The sequence below is a fragment of the Cnephaeus nilssonii genome, assembly GCF_951640355.1.
Source record: "Cnephaeus nilssonii genome assembly, chromosome: 10".
Lineage (NCBI taxonomy): Eukaryota > Metazoa > Chordata > Mammalia > Chiroptera > Vespertilionidae > Cnephaeus > Cnephaeus nilssonii.
In genome coordinates, this window is record NC_137081.1 from 56944949 (window position 1) to 56962247 (window position 17299).

Genomic DNA, 17299 nt, shown 5'->3' on the forward strand with positions numbered 1-17299 from the left:
AGTGACTGTATTTTGTAGTTGTTACAGTGTAAGAGCTATTAAGAAAAGGAAAGAAATGAGTATCACAAAAGTCAAGATTATGTTTCTGATATTAAGAGCAACATCAATAATAGTTATGGCTTACCCTTTAAAGGTGGTTATATATCATGTTCTATTGTAAGTGCTTTATATATATTCACTCATTCAATTCTTATAATTAGTCTGGGAGACAGGCACACTTTTTAAAATCTTAATTTTGCAGATGAAATAAATGGGGGCTCATTAAGTTATGCACCTAAGGCTCTGAGGGTAGCAAATGGCAGGGCCTGAATCCTAACTCAGGCAGTCTGGCCTCAGTTCTTCTTCTTGTTAAAAATATGCTTATTGACTTGAGAGAGAGAGAGAGAGAGAGAGATCTGTGTGAGATAGAGACATTGATCGGTTGCCTTCCCTCACGTACCTCCACTGGGAATCGAACTGGCAACCTTTGGGTGCACCGGACAACGCTCAGCGAAGTGAGCCACTCCGGCCAGGGCCCAATTCTGGCTTTAACCACAGCATAGAGCAGTAAGATGATAGTGATTGAGGATACCTTGGCAGGGGTAGCGCATGGAGTGCTGGTAATTTTTTTGGTAAATATATTTTATTGATTTTTAACAGAGAGGAAGGGAGAGGGATAGAGAGCCAGAAACATCGATGAGAGAAACATCGATCAGCTGCCTCCTGCACACCTCCTACTGGGGATGTGCCCGCAACCAAGGTACATGCCCTTGACCGGAATCGAACCTGGGATCTTTCAGTCCGCAGGCCGACGCTCTATCCACTGAGCCAAACCGGTTAGGGCAATTTTTAAAAAAAATAAAGAAAATTAGAGCCTTCACTGAAGGTTGTAGCTGCATTTTTAGTATAGTATGTGGATTGAATATATATTCATAAATATGTGTTACATATGTGTGTGTGTGTACTGTATCCATGAATTCATACAGTATTTGAGAATTGGCAGTAAACATGTGTGTAAGATAGTTTCTTTACCATTCTTGCTGTTGGATGTACAATAAACCTTACATTTGGGAACCTCTCGTCTCCTGCGAGAGAGAGAACATATTCACATATGGAAGCTATGGAAGCTTTTCCCAACCCTGGCATGCCCCTACTTCCTTGGAATATTCATATTTATTTGCCTTCCCCCCCCCCCAAATTACCTTACATATTGGATTTTGCCTTAACTGAAGGCATTAGGTATTGACTGTGACTCTGAAGGAGTAGTTGAAGCGCACGTGCACACGTGTATGTGTGTGTGTGTGTGTGCGCCCGCGCGTGCTATAAAAGTTTATATAAAATGACATTTAAAATAAAATAACTTCTAGACATGTATCTGACCCACTCTTCATATGTCCAAAGTGGAAAAACTCAGGAAGGACACCTCACGGTTGTGCTAAACCAGTCTAAATTTGGTTAAAAGTTCTAGGAGTCTAGGAGACACAGTTGAATTTATGCCAGAATGTGTTGTCTTAAAATAAACCTGACTGCACAGCAATGCTGGTAGAACCAACAAAAATGCTGCACATGAAACAACTAAAATGTTAAAAAAAAAAAAAAAAGGTTATTATCGAAGAGTTCCCTTCTCCAATACTTAATGCATTCAAAATTAGAACTAACAGAAGCTAGCTTTTTCCTTCCTGCCAATTTTAGAAAATAAGCCATTCTTAAACTTCCAGAACAGTATCATTTCCCTCTGGGATTTATGAAATTAAAAAGCAGAATCAGGGAGACAAGTGCTTATGAAATGGATGAGAGTTTAGTGACCTGAAACTCAGTGGAATTTTTCTCAGAGTTGTTGACAGCATGAAGGGTAAACACAGGCATTTGCGAATGTTTTTATTTCCTTTTTATTCTCATGTCGCACTTTCAGCGTCCTGTCTTCTGATTGAAAGAATCCCATCTCAGCGATATTCTGCTCACTTCCCAGCTCCACTGGAGAGCAGTCTCCAGGCGCTTTAACATGCAGTTGAGGAAGACTAGTTAGTTAACCCATCAGTCTCTGGAAGAACTTGGAGTGACAGAATTCAGCTGGCTGTGGTGTTCTACCTGGGGGAGGACAGGGCTGGTAACTTGCTAGTCTTCTTAGAGCAATGTGTGGCATAAAGTTTATATCTTTATATCCTATATAATAAAAGATTAATATGCAAATTGTCCCCTCGACTGGGAGTTTGACCAGGGGGTGGGGCTGGCCTGCCAACCGCTCGAGGCCCCTCCCCCTGGCTGGCCCTGCCTGATCAGCCCTGATCAGGGTGGGCTGGCCAGACCCCAGGCCTCTAGTTGTGTGTATGTGTGTGTGTGTGTGTGTGTGTGTGTACATACACATGTACATATACTCACATTATATGTATTTTTTAGAGGTTTTTTTCCCCCCTCTTTAATTGTTGCTTGGACAAATAGAGCACATTTTAAGTGAGAATAATGTTATTAAAACCACGATGAAGATTTAATTTCACATTAAATTCCGGGTCAGTTGAGAATTTGGGTTTAGATGGTAAATATAGATTGTTTGTATTAATTGTCAGGGAAGTGGCTTCTTAAGAGTTGCAATATCACAAAATGATCGAAAGCTGATGTTTCAACTTGTGCTGCTATAAATTAATCACAGGTGTGGAATCTTGAGGCTCGTGATGGAAAGACTGCGAAGGATCAACTTCAGGCATGTTTTATTGTATAGAATTAATCTATAAAAATGAATCTTGGTGCAAAACTATGTGCTCTAATTAATAGCAACTCAAATCAAGAGGCTATAATTCCATTAGTAGACTGAGTGCTTAATGATACTTGAGATTAAAAATATAGAAAATATCTCTACTTTGTGGTTACTCGCATAAATTACTGAAGTAAGGAATCCAGAGATTTAAGTATGATAGATAATGTAGTCTGGATACTAGCACGTGCTCCTGGGAGCGGACTCATCCTCACCTTCCCACTCCTCATCACTCCCACCCCAAAGGATCCTGGGACCTAAAGGAGGATTCTAGAGGGGTTTGCCCTGATTCTAGGTAGGCTGGCTTCCGTCGGGATCTTCACTTGCTACATCCTTCCTGCTTTTGCACCTTTCCTTTTGTTTTCTCCCGACACCTAACATTTCCCATCTTAGAGCCTGCTCCATTTTAATTTTCTGCCATGTTACCCTCTGTCTGATGATTTGCAGATTCCCAGTCTTCTCATCTGCTAGGTGGGTGGTGTTTGCCTGTTTTATAGTTGGGGACTGGAGTTCAGACAGTAACGTGCTCAAGATTCCAGAGCCTGGGAAGTGACAGACATAGGTCCAGTTTCCAAACTGTGTGATTCCAAGCGTCCGGCTCTTCCCACAAACATGAATCTGGATACAGTATGTCCATGTCATTAACAGGCACAGCACAGCATACACTCAAGGGCTAAAGTTGTACAGAAAAAGGTAGAAGAGCTTTCTAACTATTTTTTAAAATAATAGTTTTATTGAGTTAGTTCATATACCAAAACTCCCCTTGTATGGTGTGCAGTTCAGTGGCTTTTAGTAAATCCAGAGTTGTACCACTGTCCTCACTATCCGTTAGAACGTTTTCATCACCCCCAAAAGAAACTATCAGCATGTAAGACTGATTTTAAAGCTAAAATCACTGAAGTTGAAGTCAAAGGTTGGGCTCCCAATCATCCTGTGATCTGAATGGGACAGGAGCTGAGTTCCCGGACCAGCCCCACAGTGGATACCAGTGTTGACCGCAAAGGAATCCTTCAGAGCAATAAGTTCTCAACCATTTTCTTAAAAACATGCCCAATTTTGATAAACTCAAAAATCTCACATTCTTCTGCCCATTTCTATTGTGAAAACAATAGGATTTTGAAGTTTTTTTCTAAACACGTTTATGTTTTTGATTTTTCTAAAATATATCTGCTACCCCCATTATTTTGATTGGAGAATCAGCTGCATCTCAAGACTTCTAGGTCATTTTATTGCAGGTTTGCTAGGACATATTAAATGAATCAGTACAGTCATGATTTGAAATGACTCATGCATTGAGCAATTTCATGTGTAAGCTTAGTGATCCCAGCCAGTGAGTGCTAATAACAGGCAAGTTTATTCCTCGGATCTTCCTACTTAATATTTAACTTGGTCCATTGCGTCCTTTCTGTTACCTTCTTTATGCTTATTAAATTAAATTGAGTTACATTATATAGCAATTTATACGTTTCTTCTTTCCACTGTGTGGTATAAAAAGGTTGAGGTTGGGAGAAGGGCTGGTGGGGTGGGAAGACCATTAAGAAGATAGCATTGTCATGAGAAGAACTCATCTTTTCCCCACTCCGGTCCGGCACCTTGACTGATGACATCTGGAAGGAAGCCAGTGTGTTAGAGCCCAGCCACGGGAATTGTATCAGGGCCTGGTGCCAAGTGACAATCTTGGGGATAATTTTCTGGGAAAAAAATTAACATTTTCCTTATAAGATGAGGCATCTTCTTTCTTACATTTTATTGACAACATTGAAATTTCCAGTAATATTACAGTGTTAGCATGGCATTGAGTGTTGTTTTTAAGTTACTTTTCTGTATATGTAATTTAGAAAAAGATTGTGCCTATAGTATTAGCGTGGGAATACTTCCTGGTTTTCATATGTAAGTCATTAGGAAGCTAGGGTTTAGAGTACACGTTTCGTTTACACATTTTTTTTTGTAAGAAACACTTTACTTCTCTCTTAGTCTTTATAATTTAGGATTTGAGAGAGTTGGGTTTTTTTTTGGTTTGTTTTGGGTTTTTGTTTTTTGCTTTGAATTAAAAGCCATGACAACACTGAGAGTGGATTCTGGTAAGCCTGCCTCCTTTTCCCGCATTAGCATAATTTTTATTGTTCATTTCCCGTGGAGAGTTTCTCTTATGCTTTGAATTCATTATCATGGTTCACCCATCCATCCATCAACATTTATTAAGGACCTTATGCTTGCAAGACTATACCTGATGTTTCAGAGATGAAAAAATACTACTTTGAGGAATCCACAGATTTACTAGGCAGTGAAATAAATAAAAACATGAGATGTACTTTTTAGATTCTGTGATCATTCAGTTTTGGAATTCCAGATGAGGGTACATGTAACTCAGGGTGTGAGCCTGGGGATTTCAGGGAAGGCTTCCATCAGAGGTGATTCTTGAGTTCATCCTGAAACATAGCAATTTTCAGATGGAAGAAAGCATTTCAGGCAAGCAAGTGCAGAGGCAGGAGGTGAACAAGATTGTGGTGTCCTCAAGGAGCTGTAAGGTGTGATTAGGGTCAAGGTACCTGTGGGGTGATGGCTGGATGAGGTTGGAGAGGTTTTGGGCCGGGTCATGGAAATCAGGGAATTTGTACATGCCAACGAGAGCCATTGACAGCTGAGCTGAGGACAGGCAGCTCAAGGGACATTGACTGCACTGTGGCAGGCACATAGAGGAGATCATGGGAGAGGCAGTTGGAGTGCTGCTGGTGGGAAACGGTAGGGCTGGGACAAAGGCAGGGGTGGGCTTTGGAAGGTAAATGTCTCCGTCGTAGGATAGGTCATCGGTGGTTCCATTGCCTGAGATAGAACATAAGGTTTGAGGTGGTGGGTGAGGTGGACATGCTCACTTTAGTTTTGTTCACTTCATTTCCCTGCTTTGGGAACTGGTTGTATTCTCATGCCCCTTGAGAGGCTGTTCTTGATAGACCCCACGGTTATTCTACTCCTTTTTGTGTGCTTTCTTGCTCAATTATCTTTCAGTTGGCAAATAAGTTATTGATACGCAAATCAGATTGAAAGCAAACTTCTGTGAGTTACTAACTAAATTGCTAAATAAAATGAGAAATGTTACTCTTACTTTTTTTCTTAATGGGTTGGATGCCTTAGTTGAGGAGTAGGTGGAAAAACTATCTTTAATTAAAGAGGTAGCCTTTCCTGTTAGCGTAATTTTTAAGGAATCCTGCTAGAAATTGTAAAAGAAATGTCTAAACAGAAGATCTTTGAGCTGGAGGGAAGCTTAGCAACTTGGGCCACCATTCTCAGTTTATAGTTTGGAAAAATGAATGCCAGAGAGGGTAAGCGACTTTCCAGTCACAGAGCTGTAGTAACAGGGTGTGTCTAACTCATTAGTTCAGTGTTCTCTCCATCGTACCTTGACAAATCCCTGCGAGAATACCATCGAGATTATAGGGCCGAGTATGAAGAACTCAAGGCTGCTCCCTCAGTGTAGACCCAGAATCTCCTGAATTCTTTACTTTAATCTTATTTTAAATCAACATCACTGTTCATCAGTCAGCAAATACTTGTTGAATATCTAGTATGAAAGAGATGTTATTATTAAACTAAAAAGATAAATAAGAGACTGTTTTTCTCTTCAACAAACTTGCAGGTTAACTTTTCAGATCACTCATTACAGAACTGGCAATTACGTTATATAAAATGGATAGCTTGTCTGACATGATTATGGAGATGTAGTCTGAACACAGACACGCAATAACAACAACAAGAAAACAAAGCCATACAATATATTGTTTACTTTTATTTATTTATTTATTTTTACTTTACTCGGTTGTGTTTTTTTTTTTTGTTTGTTACCTTGTTTTCTCTGCATGGGAGGCAAGCAGTTTCATTCCTAGTCTGGAGATGTCTTTATGCCTGTGGACAGATAATACATTGAACCAAACAATTAGAAAAAGAATGCTGATGCCTTTTATTCAGTTTCTTCTCATTGAACCTTAATTAGGGAAAGTGATCTGGTGAAAATTTTATTTAGATTGCTAAGTGACATAAATATTTGCAAGAGGGCTTTGGAGGAATGGTTTTTAAGAGCTTTACTTTTCTGTTCATTTGTTTTGGTACCCCCTCTTTCGTAGCATCCCTCTTCAATAGTTCTGGAAATTTCTGTAGATACTGTTTTGAAAAACTTAACTTTAATTTGGAGTAGTTGTTTAGTTGACAGATGTATTAAGAAAACGTATTGCCATTCTAAAGTAAAGACTACCTTTATGAAGTAGTACTTTTTCTATAATGCTTGATATATTTCTTTATGTTTCTTGTGTTAACCTGTTGCACTCAAATAAGAGCATTTGGTACTTTTTGCACTGCTTTGAATTTAAGTCCAGGATAGAAACTTAGCCATTTACTGATAAAGAAGTTTTCTTGACCAAATTTATGAGCTTGAATTTGTTAATGCTTGTGTTTTTTCTTTTCTGTAATTTTCAGCTTCGTTCATGCCACAGATACCTAAATAAGTCTGGCGTGACGTGAGAGCCGGCTTTGGGCATGCAGCAGGAGTTTGGATACAGGGTCCCTACTGTGAAGAAGCTCCCATCGAAGCTTTGCTAATATCTATGGGTCTGCTGGTCTGGTGTGGGTGTATAGACGCAGGAACCCCAGCATAAAGGTTAGGAGTAACAATGCAGACACCCCTTTAAAAAACCAGAACATCTGGTTCTGGGCCGGTGGGTGGCATCCCTGTGAACACTTACAAAGTGCTTTGAGATCATTAGATGATGAAAGCCTTCACAGCATTCTGTGTGAGGGTAATCATCAAGCATTACACGCTACTGAGAGACAACAGATAAAACACATTGTCTCCTGGGAGAGCTGGAGTGCTGTGGAGTGGGAGTGGGAGTGGGACCCACACACATACAAGCTGCACCCAGTACACTGAGAAAGACCATCCAATTACCAGTGAAATCTGGTTCTGTTTTGGGAGGAGTGGGTTGGGAGGATGGAAGAAATGGCTTGTTCCTCCTTTGTTACCTCTGCCTGTTCTCCTTCCCTCTCTACACAAGGTGTGCTAATTCCTCATTCAGAATCTTTTTGAGTCTTAGATACAGCTGGGGTAGAGCCACTTGGGTTTGGGCTAGTGGGGTGTCTTGAAACTCAGAACTCATTCAGGAGTTGACATGACTCCATGGAGCAGCCACAGACTCATGAACTGGGTGAGGACTCACAGGATTTGAAAAATTAACACCTACGGTATGAGGGAAGATAGAAAAATAAGGGGGAAAATGTGACAGATCCATTGAATTTCTTTATTGAGCTACTAACTGCTCCACAAGGTCTACTATGCAATTGGTGACGTTAGCTGACCAGAAATGCTCCTTCCTTTCCAAACTGGTTAACAGAAGACACCATTGGGCATTGTGTAGGGAAAGACATAAGAAAAGGAGAAGGCAGGAAGGGAGAAGGGAGAGAATGCGTGAATTATGTGGGATACCTAGGAATGAGGTGCGTGTTTCTTTGTCTCCCTGTCTGTCTTTTGTTGAATCTTTTCCCTGAAGTCACACCTCCTATCTAGTGGGAGTTGACAAAAGGGAATTCTATTTTAGTCTCGAGCCTTCCCATCTGGTGTCTGGATTTCTTCTAAGTTGCCACCAGTGGGGCAGTGAGTATGGGGTATTATTTTTTCATGTTCTTCCCTTGCACAGACCTTTATATTTATTTAAAAACTGCTATTTTTATGAGACAAAATGGTCAAATTTTGACCTTTCTATATGATTCAACCTAATAATTCAACTCTTGTGATTCTCAGTTTTCATCATTGCTCCTTAACTATTGCATTTATAATAATAGTTCCCACTTATTAGCACTCACTGTATGTGATGTATGTCACATGTGGCAACTCTACAAGAAAGTCATGGTGCCCATCTGGCCTGTGAGAGACTTGGCTCCCACAGTTGGCCCAAGATTACATGTCTAGTAATTGGCAGTGCTGGGATCAATCCAGGAGTTTTTGGTTCAAGCCTAGAACCCTCTTAGTGCTATAGTATCCCACGGCCTTTGTTCCCTTAAGTTTTCTCCAGGATCCTTGTGCTTCATCTTTCGAGCACAAATAAATGAGTCTTTGCCTGGATAGATGAATGGATTCAGATGAGGATGTTTGAGATTATACATAAGAGAGGCCCGGTGCATAGATTCGTGCACTGGTGGGGTCCCTCGGCCTGGCATGTGCCCTCTCGCAATTCGGGACCCCTTGGGGGATGTCCGACTGCCAGTTTCAGCCTGATCCCCACAGGCCAGGCCGAGGGACCCCACTGGTGCATGAATCCATGCACCAGGCCTTTAGTATGCATATAAGATCTTTGGTTAATCTCTTCCCACTCCCTCTTCCCCCTTCCCTCTGAGATTCATCGTCTGTTTCATGTTTCCATGCCTGTGCATTGAGTGCCTGTCCCCTGGTGGTCAGTGTGTGTCATACCTACCAGTCAAAAGGTCGCTTAGGCATATATATATATATATATATATATATATATATATATATATATATATATACATATATATATATATATGCAAGTTATCTTCAGAAATACAGTGTGGTGCTTAATTATACTCACTTCTGTCATAATTCACAGTGAATGCTTCTTATTTCAGCCAAATTATAATTTAAATTTTGGAGGAGAAAGGGGCTCTGATACTTGGGCCTTAAATCTGTTCCTGGGGCCAAAGTATTAGGAAATCGCATTGTCATCCTATGTTCACTTTAACTGGTCTTCTCTCTAGGCTTTGAGAGAGGCCTTAATCTTTTCCATAAAAGACCCTGGAGATTTTGTTCTTCATCATGCCTGCCTTCTCTCTGTATCTCTTTTCCCTCCATTCTTTAAAAGTTAGTGAGTTTGACCCCTACTCCATATTTAAATATATACCTGAGAAAATAGTGTTTCCAACACAGAACTCCTTCCCAGGATTTCTTTGAGCATTTCTAAATCCTGAAAAAACCCCAGTTAATCAATCAGGTAAATAGGGAAAAGTATTATGATTCTCGCGTGAGAATTAAATAATCAACACAGAGTCATTTGTAGAGCTGAGGAATTCACTGAGGTCAAGTTGAAAGCTAACCTATGGAGTTGAAGGATAAGATTGACATTTCCCAGATCCAGGACAGGATGGGAGCCCAGAGGAGAGAATCGTCATGATTACTGGTAGATGTTGATGTTGCTATGTTGTAGATTACGTGGCCCTGTCAGCTGTTCCTGGTGAGTCATCCATGCAAATAAAATAATATGTTTATATGTACAGCATAGAGTACACAAATCCTATGAGTAGTATTCCAAGAAATAACGTTTCTGAAACAAAATAAGTCTTTAAAATGGCCATTTCAACATGTGACTCTGGGTAGTGCTGTTAACTTTGCTTGTACATCCAAATGCAGGTTATTGCAGGGGTCAACACCCTTTTTCTCTAAAGGGCCAGAGAATAAATATTTTAGGCTTTGCAGGCCATATGGACTTTGTCACAACTATCTGCTCTGCTGTTTCAGTGTGAAAGCAGCTATAGACTATACATAAAATGCACAAGTGGGCTGTGTTCCCATAAAAGTTTTGTTTACCAAACAGACTGTGGGCTGGATGGGGCCCACTGTTGGACTACTACCCAGGACTGTTCACTGGCATTTTCCAGCATTCGAATATTTGTTATAGGCTACAATTCTTTGTAAATTCTACTAAGTTTTTTCTTATTTATTTAACAACTAGTGGCCCGGTGCACGAAATTTGTGCATGGCAGGGGGTGTCCCTCAGCCCGGTCTGCACCCTCTGCAATCTGGGATCCCTCTTGCAATCCGGGACCGCTGGCTCCTAACTGCTCACCTGCCTGCCTGCCTGATCGCCCCTAACCACTCTGCTTGCCGGCCTGATCAACCCCAACTGCCCCCCCCCCCTCTGGCCTGATCACCCCTAACTGTCTCTGCCTCAGCCCCACCACCATGGCTTTGTCCGGAAGGCTGTCTGGAAGGTCTCCTGGTCTAATTAGCATATTACTCTTTTATTAGTATAGATTATGTTTAGATATCCATAATAATGAGTAAAAAATATTGGGAAGTATTTTAAGAATAACTTATAATTTGAGGCATTCCATAGAAATTCCTGGGAATTCTCATTTCTCATTCCCATGTCCCAAAGGTTAATGCCTATTGTATTTATATTTATGATTTGGAAGCACCCAGAGAACAGGATCTGCGGTATCTCCCTGCTCCTCCGAACTTCCTGGTTCAATCAGCAGTTATCTTTTCCCAACGTTAAGTGGCGCTCCCTGTTCTTTGTGCTGTGTGGTGTCCCCTGAGTTTATCAGTTGTCTGGGGCATATGACCTACTTTCTTTCCCACTGGGAGATTGGGCAGCTTGGAAACCAGCTGATTTCTCCAGAATTACTAATAGTTCAAACTTGTTTCCCCCCCCCCCAAATCCAAGTGCCTGGAGTAGATTATTCTTAAAGGATACGCAACATTTTATACTCTTTGTTGTGACAATATTATATTAGAGCCAGAACAAGAGGACATTTGTAGTATCGTGCAGGTGATTTGAGTTATTGTTTGGGATGTATGTTTTTCTGCCACGGTTTTAGCACTTCTCTTATTTTCTAAGAGGTAGAAAACAGGAACGGGAACTAAGAATGTCTGCTATGGCTCTGGCTGGTTTGGCTCAGTGGATAAGAGCGTCGGCCTGTGGACTGAAGGGTCCCAGGTACAATTCCGGTCAAGGGCACATGCCTGGGTTGCAGGCTCGATCCCCAGTAGGGGCTGTGCAGGAGGCAGCTGATCAGTGATTCTCTTTCATCATTGATGTTTCTATCTCTCTCTCCCTCTCACTTCCTCTCTGAAATCAATAAAAAATATATTAAAAAAAAAGAATGTCTTCTATGAGCATTCAGTTCAATTCTTGCAAACAGTCAAGGTGGAAGTTAACTTACTGGTAATTAAGAACACAGATTTGAGAGTCAGCAAAACTTGGATTCTTGGATTTGCCACTTACTTAAAAAGTATGATCTTGGACAGTTTTACCTAACCCTTCTAACATTGTTTTCTTATCTTTTTTAAAAAATATGTTTTTATTGATTTTTAGAGAGAGAGGGAGGGAGAGGGTTAGAGAGATAGAAACAGCAATGAGAGAGGAACATCATCCATCGGCTGCCTCCTGTGTACCCGCTAATGGGGATCAAGCCCACAACTAGGGCATGTGCCCTGACCGGGAATCGAACCAGCGACCTCTTGGTTCATGGGTCGACGCTCAACCACTGAACCACACCGACTGGGCTTATCTCTCAAATGGGAATATACTACCTTCCTCTCAATTTTTGTGTTGTTAGGATTAAATTGGATCAAACGAAAGAGTTTAAGCACAGTTGTAGAACCAAGGGCTCACTAAATGATAGCTGGCATTATTAGTAACACTCAAAGATAGGAGGTATTTATTGTGTTCCATGGGAAAGGAAACTGAAACACAGAGGTGAAATGACTTGTGGAAGCTCACATTTAGGAGGTTGGAAAACTGGGTGTGGCTGTTTCCTCAGTCCATGCGCTTGCTAGCATGTGCTGCTGCCTATAGTAGTTTCAGTTAGTAGTAATCCTACAGCAAGATACACCAGGATTGATTTCGGTTGTGGGGTTTGAGTGGATAGAAGGGAAAGTATGGTGTCAGGTGTACATTATGATTTGATACTTGTATATATTGTAAAATGATCCCCACAATACGTCTAGTTAACATCCGTCACCATACGAGGGGTGATGTCTTAAAAGGCCAAGGATTTGCAGTATTTGGAAGCCATGATTTCTAGAGGCTAAGGATACAGTTGTGGCTAAAAAGTTGAAAGAACTTGCCCTGAATTTTTTCTTTTTTTTCCTGTTGCTTAGCTGCTATGTTGACTGCCAAAAACTTGTTTGATTTTAAGTGCCTTTTATGCTTGCCTGTTAGTCAGCTCCCATCATTTGACAATGACTCAAGGTATGTTCTTTTAAACTGTATTACACAAAAGGTAGTGCTGTGGTAAGCCTGCAATTGGAGTTGGATTTCTCCTTTTCCCCTTCCTCACACTCAGCCTCCACCACTTCCCAGGAATGTGCCTCTGACCTTTATGGGTCACATTTTCACAGGGCACGAGGCATGATTAGCTGCCAGTAATTAAACCTCCATAGCCAAACACATGAGTTGGCTAAGATTTTGGAAAAAACTCAGCTCAGTGAAAGTTTTGTGACACGTTGCCGGAGTTTGCTATATAGATACTTATTTTATAGCACTGATTTTAATGGGTGCATTGGTGTCTTTAAAAAATTATTTAAAAAATCACACTTGGGGGTTTGAACATCACTGCTCTACACTACCTTTCAGGCTCTGCCAAGCTTGCTTACTGGCATCAAGGGTATTTGTGGGGAGATTGGTTCTCACGAGGACGTTTGAGGAGTTAAGTGTCCAGAATTTCCTCTCAACTTGAGCTCCCACTTTACCAACCTGAGTTCTTCCTTGCAGGACACCGCGGTTTTGACTTCAATTCTTGGGGTGAGAGCTGATGAATTTTAAAACAGATATAAAATTATGTTTAATTTGGAGACACGGTTTTTATCCAATAGCTCTTGAACGTCAACTCTATGCTAGATGCTAGGTTCTGTGGAAAAAGGGTATAGCAGCAGCAGAAGAATATGTGACCCTCATCTAGTATAACTTAGATAAATTGAGATAAACTCAGGTCAAGGCAGCGGATTAAATGCCTGGTTGAGTCATATAGGCTATGATACCAGAGGAATTAGAGTGGAAAGATCTGGAAAGTAGAAGAATCGTTAGAGAAGGCTGAACAGAGGCAGGAGAACCTGGACATAGTTTTGAAGAATGAGAAGGTGGTAGGGCTAGGGAAGTAGACGCACCATTGACATTTTTTAAAAAGTCCATCCCTGGGTTTTAAAAACAGAATCAGAAAAACATGCACCAGCATTTTCTTATTTTCTTGCTGATCTCAACCTGCTCCCAAACAGTACGTACCTATAAATTAGACGTGGAGAGCCCTGGGCAGGGCAACTTAGCACCGGCCCTCTCCTAAAATTCAGTTGGTCTTTGGCAGCGGGAAAAGCAACTTCAGTGTGCATCTGCCAAATGTCCCTGGCCCAGCATCTTGGAAAATACCAGGATTTCACCAGTTTGTTCTGAAACTCAAGGTTTGTGAATGCTGCTTAGCTGATGAATTTGTTTTTAAGGGTGTCCAATTCTGTAAATGAATTTTTACTCTTTAACTTCACTAAATGATTGTTGAACATGTCATATTTCTGGTTGACCTTTCTATGGAGGGGACGGGGGTGGGGCGGCGTTGTGTGTCTTATTTTTAGTGCACCTTACAATTTTAAAATCAAATTGATCGTGAGCTTCAATTTAAACCGAAGCGAGGACAGGTTTGACATTATTTGTAAAAGCATTTCCTTGAATTTCAAGGTTGATGTGATTTTCCTTCCAAATAATTATTGAGGAATGCTGTGTTTTGGGCTTGTTTTCTGCTTAGATGTATTTACGTGAAATTTTTCTTGGCAACATGTTCCTTGAGGTTAAAAAAAAAAAACCCAACAACACTGTTTTCCGAAAGGAGTAAGTTTTTTCAGTGTTTTGTGTCACTTAACTGTTCGAATGGGAAAGTTTGGTTCTAATAAAAATTTCCTCTTCCTTTGGCAAATGTTGATGTTTTGAAAGTCTTCCTAAAGGAAAAGGGAGGCTTGGGAAGCTTGTTGTTTTTTGTTAGTTATCTAGAGCCCCCTTCCCTTCCGCTGTGCGCTCCTTTTCCATCATTGTTTTATAAGCCTTTGAACTAGATCTATCAGCAACTGAGAATGGTGCTTGAAAATGGACCAAAACCAGATTGTTTGTGGGTGGACAACAAGAAACTCGTTGCTCCGGTACATGGGATGCCTCTCAAGTGGCCGGGCGTCCAGAAAAGACTTACACTGCATTCTCTGCACCGCTTGAACTTTATATTTTCAAACCAACTACATATAACAATTAATATATGCAAAGCCCTGGGTTTTATTTGTTTGTTTTGTAATGATACGTGGGATTTAAAAGAACTTGAGCTTGAAATTTACCAACTGCAGGTTTTACTTGGTTTTGCGTCATGTGGAAAACTGTTTGAGAGCAGTATGGATCTATGACCTCACATGCGTGCCAGTGTTTTTCAACCCTTCCCATACTTGCTTTAACTGTAAATCAGCTTTAGTTTTGTGGTTCCAATTGAAAGGCTCGTCAAGTATGCACTTCCTTTAGCCAGTACATTCCCAACTGCAGAGTTTTCTTTTGTTTAGACTGTTTTTCTTTCTTCTTCCCCTCTGCAGCCCCGAGTCACTTGTGAGCATCGCATTGGAGCTCCTGGGGATTTCTCATTATTCCAAGGAGATTCCCTCCCCACGTCCCTGGTGAACTAATGAGCGAAGCTCTGAACAAGAGCACAGCGCTTGAAGGACGGCAGGAAGATATGACCTGGAACCAGCTCTAAGGTAGCTGCGTCAGCTTTCCCAGGAGCTCTCAGAGCAGCACTGCTGGAACCAGCAGTAGAGCCATTTCAACAAATCACCTCTTTTAATGCTCTTTGGCAGAGATCAAATCTACACGGTAATTTCTTAGCCACAATGATCATTTCGTCGGTTTATATGAATCTAATATAAGAACGTTTAGAGTCAGCCTTAGTTCTTGCATTGCCTTGAAGGTAGGCTTTTTTTTCAATGGAGCTGCACAGTTATTTTTCAACTTTGGCCAAGTTGTTCAACTACTACCAACATTTCCCTACATGTAAATGCTTCTGCCATTCTTTTCACCTTACAGGGCCTCTCTTCTCCCCTCCCCTGCCCTTTTAAATAAACTTTATGTTTTACAGTAGTTTTAGGTTCATAGCAAAATTGAGCAAAAAGTATAGAGAGTTCTCATATACCCTGTCCCCATACATGCACAACCTCTCCCACTATTAATGCCCACATCAGAATGGTGCATTAGTTACAACAGATGAACCTACATTGATATTGACACATCATCACCCAAAGCCCATAGTTTATATTAGGGTTTGCTTTGGGTGGTATACATTCTATGGGTTTGGGCAAGTGTATAATGACATGTATCCACCATTATTGTATCATACAGAATAGTTTCACTGCCTTGAAAATCCTCTGTGCTCCACCTATTTTTCAGTCCGCACCCCAGCCCTTGGCAACCACTGATCTTTATGTTGTCTCCATACTTTTCCCTTTTCCCGAACTACATGTTAATATTATGCTCCCTGTGGAGTCTTTTGAAATCTATGGACAGAAGTCTTGCCATCAGGATGAAATGCTGTTCAGGTTGTGTTAAGCTATGGAGGTGATACAAATACATGCTTTAGACTAGAGTCTAAAATGTTTCTGAGGGGAGGCCTTCAGTGCTAAATGTTGGTGTGTGTGTCTCTCTGAGTTAAATCTTGGGATTGCTCAGGTAAGATTTGAAACTTGTGTAGACAGAAGCAAGGAACTCAGGTTTGCTCTATGTAGCCTCCTTAGTTTGTCATTTTTGGGGAAAGACTGTAGTAGCTGTCAAGTGCTTTCTTTTTAAGGGAAGTCTAATTCATTATTTTAAAAAACCTTGTTCTTTATATAAAAGTTTGTTTTTGATTATTTAATTTCAAATGTCACAAAACAGTATAAAGTACAGGCTTTTATACTAATAAAAGGGTAATATGCTAATTAGACCGAGAGACCTTCCGGGGGACCTTCTGGATGTCCTTCTAGACAAAGCCATCGTGGCAGGGCCAAGGCAGAGGCGGTAAGGGGTGATCAGGCCAGGAGGGGAGGGCAGTTGGGGGCAAGCAGGCCGGCAGGGGGAGCAGTTGGGCGAGCAGGCCGGCAGTGGGGGGCAGAAGGGGCAAGCAGGCCAGCGGAAGGGGGGACAGTTGGGGGCGAGCAGGCTGGCAGGCAGAGTGGTTAGGGGTGATCAGGTAGGTAGGCAGGTGAGCAGTTAGGAGCCAGCGGTCCCAGATTGTGAGAGGGATGTCCGACTTGCCTAAACCGGCATTCGGACATCCCGAGGGGTCCCAGATTGGAGAGGGTGCAGGCTGGGCTGAGGGATGCCCCCCACCCCATGTACAAATTTCGTGCACCGGGCCACTAGTATATATATAAGTGCCTGTACTTACATATATATAATTTTCTCCATTCCTTCTCTCTTTTACCTGTAGCTAATAATTTTGAAAACACATTTTTCACATACAGATCTTTTCCTCTACAAACAAACTAGGCATATTAATTATGTTCAAAAATTGATGGTGACTGTACATTTTGTTTTATGACTTGGTTTTTCCTTCTATTTCATATGTTGTGGGTATTTTCCCTTTTAAGGAGAATTTTTCCTTTTCAGCAGAGTCTCAGTCTAAGTAATGACTGCTCAGTGCTTTTTATATGGCTGTAACATAATAATAACCAGTCCTCAAGTGAGACGTTAGCCTGTAATTTAAAGGGGGATATGGGTGGGGGGAGACCTCACGTTAAGGAAAAAACAAAAGTCATGACTGTTGACATTGGCCTTTTAGTCATTAAGGATGTGAGCTTTTATTTTC

At 41.2% G+C, this 17299-nt stretch overlaps 1 protein-coding gene across 2 annotated transcripts in view; it reads left to right on the forward strand.

Moving 5' to 3' along the window:
- Positions 1 to 17299, forward strand: part of ACVR1 (activin A receptor type 1) — a 129425-nt gene that overhangs the window by 39448 nt on the left and 72678 nt on the right. Inside the window, exon 2 of one of the 2 annotated variants that reach the window (XM_079782914.1) lies at positions 15057 to 15333. The gene's annotated coding sequence lies outside the window, so the exon portion shown is untranslated. The remainder of the gene's footprint in view (positions 1 to 15056; positions 15334 to 17299) is intronic. The other variant, XM_079782915.1, reaches the window with a different exon arrangement.